Raw genomic sequence first — 6,000 nt, 5'->3', positions numbered from 1 at the left:
CCTCTAATCCATGGTGATTTTGGTTTGGCTAAGATGAGTGAGCAATGAACATGCAAAAAATGTCATGCTAATATGGAGTAAAAACCCTACCTTGCTGTGTCAAAATTTAAAAATGTAAATGTGCTAGGGTTTCATTGAAATTTGTTGCCCAAGGTTACCCATTTTCCATTCCTCTTTCCCCATATTTTCATCACCATTTTCCTTGACATTTTTCCATGCAATCATATAATTTCCCTATTAAAAATCATTAAAATACCTAAACCCTACTAATTCCTAAAACCCTATGTAAATTTCCTAAACCCTACTTCCCATTAAAATCCCACAAATTATGATTGTATATGTTCCATGTTCCTTTCCTAAAATTTCCTTTCACATTTGTTTTCCCTAATCCCCTCAATGTTCCCTTTACCCTAACATTTCCCATGTGTGTTTGTCCCCTTGGTAACAACATTTAAACAAGTCAAAACAACAGTTCATTGGGTGCACAGTCAGCGTTATTTTTCAGTCACTTGCCTCCACAACCATGTCAGAAACCGAAACAGATTATGAGCAAAGTGATGATCGTGAATCAACACCAGAGGTAGAGGTGCCAAGGAGGCATCACAGGGGTGGTAAAGGTGGTCAGCATGTCAGGGAGGAGCCCACCTCTTTGGCTTATCTACAAGCTTGTCCACTTGTAGTGACATGTTTCCGATACCAATCATGTTATGAATATTGCGAGAGAATCTCCCAAATTCAGCACCACAGGGAATTGGTCCGCTTGTTTGTCCTACATTTGCACAATGGGCATGTGAATCTTGCAGGAGTGGACTTCACATTGTCACCCGAGATTGTTGCTCAAGCAACAGGGATACCCAATATTGGAGAAGAGTGGAACAAGCGCTAGCAGTTGGACAGATTTCATTATGAGCCATATATCAAACCTGTATATATGAGGCACCTAACTGCTGTTTTTCCCTTCAGATTCTTAAGAGACAAGTATGCACCTTTGATGAGGATCATCATTCGCTATTTCACTTGCGAGGGCAGATTTTCACGTTTATATTCGTACCATATCCATTTGTTGATGCATTTCACACGGGTACGAATGATGAACATTCCATTCTTCATGTGCCGAAATATAGAGAGGATGGTGCCCTTGGTGCAAAGAAAGAGCCCAGCACAGCAACACAAGAGCATCTATCATTATGCACTAATCAAGATTGTGGTCATGCATCAGTTGGCACAACAGGGTATTCCATGGGAGGATTTCATTTCTCGTGACTTGTTCACAGTGCCACAGCCACCTCCTAAGGTTGTCCGTGATGAGGGAGGGCCTTCACATAAGTTTGACATTCCAGAGCCCGAGCATGTCAGCTCCCCTCCATTTGTCACATATCAGAGAGGCCACAGGGCCTTATTTTCATCTGCACGGCGAGTATTATCTTCACACCAGGTGAAAGGGGTCTCGCCTTCTTCATCAGCACAACGAGTGTTATCTCCACCTCAGGTGGAAGTGTCAGGCGGAAAGAGTCGATAGTGCGGACACAACCAACCTCCCTAGGAGCCTGAGACTCTCTAGTGACAAACAAGACAAACAAGAGCAATCCTTCTCTAAACATGCATTTACTATATAAGAAATCAAGTGTTTAGATCCTACCTGTAATCCAACGCTGTTGTAGCAGTCCAGCCTCACTAATCCGGATGAGCTCCTCCTTCACTTTGAAACCTGCATTCACTAACAATCAAACGATTAAATAGCACTTGATAATCTCATAGAATAAAACATATTTAACACATAGACCAAGGAGTACATGAAACAACTCATAAATAACAAGTTATTGAGAAGAATGGACTCATTTGCATTAATAAGAAACAAAAGGAACAATTACAACCTAAGCCTTGGTGTTGTGCAAGTCCCTCCCAGGGTCCATCAAGAGTTCTCCTTTACTTTGACAAAGCTCACCCACTTCCAAATAGAACAAGCAAAGATGGCAATATCTCCTCACAAGCTTCTAAATGGGAGTCCTAATTCCAGCAGCATCTACCCTTAGAAATGTATAGCTTCCAACCTCCCCTCCTTCTGGCCCAATGCCTGTACTTATAGTGGTCTAGAGGAAGTTATTCAGGTCCACCATCAATGGGATAATCCCCTCTTTGGATGGGATAGCTCCCTCATTGATGGGATAAGTTCCTCTTTGGTAGGGGTACATGAACCATCTGGAGGCGCTCAATACACGTCGAACAACCTTCTAGAATGCTCTAGAAATGACCAAAAGTAACTTTTTAAAGATGAAACTTGCGCATTTTGACCTTTACAGGGGGACGCACCTGCCCCTTTACATACATAGCGTACAAGTACGCAGCTTTTGTGAACATTGGGTGCGTACCCGCAGGTAAGGTTGAGAGAACCTGCGTACCCAGAGATAAACACATTTATAAAGACTTTCTCTCTTTTTGGAGTTTGACATGGAGAGCAGAGGCATAAGACTTGCCCAGGAGGATAGCATGACTGTTGATAGAGCCATACTAACTGTAAATAGCCATGGTGACATTTTTTAGTGTAACAGATTGCCCCCTAAAGTGCGAAGCTTGTAATAGATTAGGGTTTTGTATTATCTAGGAAGGGTGAAGCGCTTTATCATTTCAAGGATTATCTCGTGGAGAGCCTGGTCAGAACCTACAATTTTCAACACAAAATACATGTATAAGATTATATCATCACTGAGGTAGGCATTCCCATACTCAGATAAAAACTTTGACTAACAGACTAACTACTCTGATACAGGAATGATCTTGCAGTACATCATAATCATAGACTTTTGTAGACACAGTATGGGCGCAGCCATCTGTTTGTGATTAGTCTACTTAGATAATGAATACAAAACTCCTCGCAGCCTGGATGGTGGAAACTAGATCCAAGGTCTTCATTTCTACTTCCCGAATTGGTACAATTCTAGCCATGCGAATAAATGAGTTGATGTCGAACATGGTAGAAACCACTTGATTACCAGTCGATGATGTAAACTGTTAACAAGTGTGAGAGAGACCACCAGTAATGTCAATGGTTCTCGAAGTACCCAGTACAATCCATGAGACGTGAATAGATGAGTTGATGTCGAACATTTCACGGAATCCTTTGATCGAAAGTCAATGATGTAAACTGACGTCAAAGGCGAGAAACCTACCATTGATGCATGCAGACTTCAAGGTACTGACGATTTCTAAGTCATCTCTCTAGATAATGTGTTGATGTCGATAGAAAGCGACCCGTTGCAGGCAAGCCCACAACACGAAATCATTTGTTCAAGTTGAAGAAATGTTGTTGTAAGGACTGACTCAGGGATGGTCAAATGGATGACAAGTATTTTGCAGATGAAAGTTCTTCTTGCAGACCTCTTGAACACATAACGACACGACAGATGGCTTGGTGATGAATAACTCAAAGTTACTCCCCGGAACCCGGCTGAAGTCTTTCAAAGTGGTTTGATCAACTGTGAGGTAAAGGATTTCCCAACCCAGGTGAATGAAAAGTGTCGTGTCCAAGAGTGGTAATAAAGTTTCTTCTGAGACAAAAGATAACAAATAGGCTCATTCTTCTCTCTTTTCCCCCACCATTTCTGGCAAGTACCTCTTTATTTTTAACAAGCTTGAGGAGGATAACATATGCTTGATTATAAGCTCATCCTTCGGATGAGTCCAACCTAGTTTTGATTCGAACCCTAGGAAGGAGTGGTTCGTTCCTGTTTGTAATTGAACAGGTCCTTTACTGTGAAATTTTAACGAGTCCAGTATAGGAGAAACTCGGCGTTTTTCAATTTTAGAGAGTCTGAAAAACTTAAGAAGACTCGAGGTTGAACTTTTTCGTAAATTTGTGTCCCTCAAGCCCGAAAAAGTATAAAATAATACCTGGGGGAACCGCTTGATCTTGCGACCAAGGAGTACTTTCATAATTAGTGCCACTGACCTGAAAAGTAAAAAGCGATCAAGGACACGTCGTTTTATTTCCGTATCGAGTTTGAAACGACAAAAACCCGGCAATCTTTTCCTGATTTTACAGTCAGAAAAGAGCTATAAGGGGACCGTCTTTTAATTCCATTTTAACGAGTGTAAAAGAAACGCTCGGCAATATTTTCATATTTTAGGAGTCAGAAAAGGGCTTAAAAGATGACTCTGATATTTTGGTTCGTGAAAAATGACAATTTTCCCTCTAAATCCCTTTGTCCTGCACAAAAACGACACATTACTCATACCTGTTTAAGATAGGCAAAAATACATTGAAAAATATCCTTCCATGGTGAAAAATAAAAAAACCTAGCATTCATTCATCCAAAAAACCTATAAAAACATTTTTTACCATGTCATTTTTACCATTTCACTGTTGAGGTTGAGAAAAGGGCTTTTGGCAAGAAACTTCCCGTGGTCATTGCGGAGAATCCGACCGTCAGAATCGAACGCCGTCTCTTCCAGGTATTTCACAACATCCTCCTCTTCAATTTCATCCGATTAAAATTTTGTTTTAGGTTTTAGTTTTGGTTTTTGGGGGGTTTTAGGTTTTAAAAACCGCTCTGCGGGGTACGCAGGTGCCCTAAGGGTGACCTGTGTCCCCCGACCTTTTCCTACACAGGAAAAAGGTCGGGGTACGCAGCCCACCTTCAGGCCAGCTGCGTCCCGGCGCTCTGTGTCCTAAACGCGGGGTGCGTCCCCCACGAAGGGCGGAATTTGAAACCCCAAACCCCAAAAATAACCATTTAAAATTTCCCAAATTAATTCTAATCTTTATTTCTTGGTGTGTAGGGCACTCACCATGTTGGATTGGAGAGAAAGAGAGCACGAGGATGTTGATTTAGCCACAATTGGTCACCAACCTTCCATTGATGCCCTAAAATCATGCGGACTATATAAATACTGGGCCATACCTGGCATGAGGGCTCAGGTGAGATTCTTGGAGTGGCTGGTTGAGAGATGGAACATTCATGAGCAATGCTTTTACATCGGAGGGTACCAGCTCGAGATAGAGCCCTCTGACATATACTTTCTCACTGGCTTGCCAAATAGGGGCGAGCAACTCAATCTAGCCGGGACTAGGCCGGGTGGCCAATCCCTTGCTAGTCTCCGGGCAGATTGGTGCATACCCAATCAACACCATGCGAAAGGCATAGAAATCAAATACATCTCTCAGCGTGAACTCATGGTTATAGCTTTCACGGTTACCAGAATTTGCGGCGCAGCCGCTTTACATATTGCCACCGGGTCCCAAATGCGGATGGCGATTGACTGTTTCCATGGCACCATTTTCAACTGGTGTGATGCTGTGTCGGCCAATATGAAGGGCCAACTGACTAGGGCAAAGAACGGACAACTGAAGACCTTTGGATATGGGCCTCTAGTTGTGAGCTTTGCCTTAGAGAGAGTTCCGATGCTGATCCCTCAGCATCTCACTGTTGATATCTTGGGTCCTCGGGAGCCAAAGCTGATACGATGGGTTACGGTGATGGCCCGGCATCCTGACGAGGGTGCGGCAGTTGTTCGATTCCCTGCTGGTTATTTTCACTGGTTAGAGGACTAGGTTTTTGCGATCCAGGACTTTCCGTATGCCGGAGTAGATTTTCGAGGTGATCCGGACATGGTTCTTCCACAGGGAGAACAATGGGACGACAGAGGTACTTTATTTTTCACAAGTTTTAAATTTATCTATTTTTTTTTGTTTTTTATATATATCGTCTCAAAACTGACAATAAAAATTTTCAAAATGCAGATGTTGGTCCACAGCGCCCAGCCAACCTCCGGCCTTTTGAGAGGAGACATCCAGTTGCACTGGTACCGACTCCACAGGATGCGGCCGCAGAGACCTTGGCCGAGCTGGAACAGGATCTAGAGCGTCTGACGGCGGATATACCAGAGACCACCATAGATGATATTCCTATTCGACTTCAGCGCTATGTGGTCGCAGTCCCAGGACCTTTTAGGAGGTTCTTATGTAGGGTAGCGCGGGCAGTGGTCTCGTATAGAGAGCACCAC

The sequence above is a fragment of the Pinus tabuliformis genome, chromosome 1_2, assembly GCF_031772625.1.
Source record: "Pinus tabuliformis cultivar Carrire ecotype Pingquan chromosome 1_2, CPIR1, whole genome shotgun sequence".
NCBI classification, from domain to species: domain Eukaryota; kingdom Viridiplantae; phylum Streptophyta; class Pinopsida; order Pinales; family Pinaceae; genus Pinus; species Pinus tabuliformis.
Note: the sequence above shows the minus strand (reverse complement) of the source record.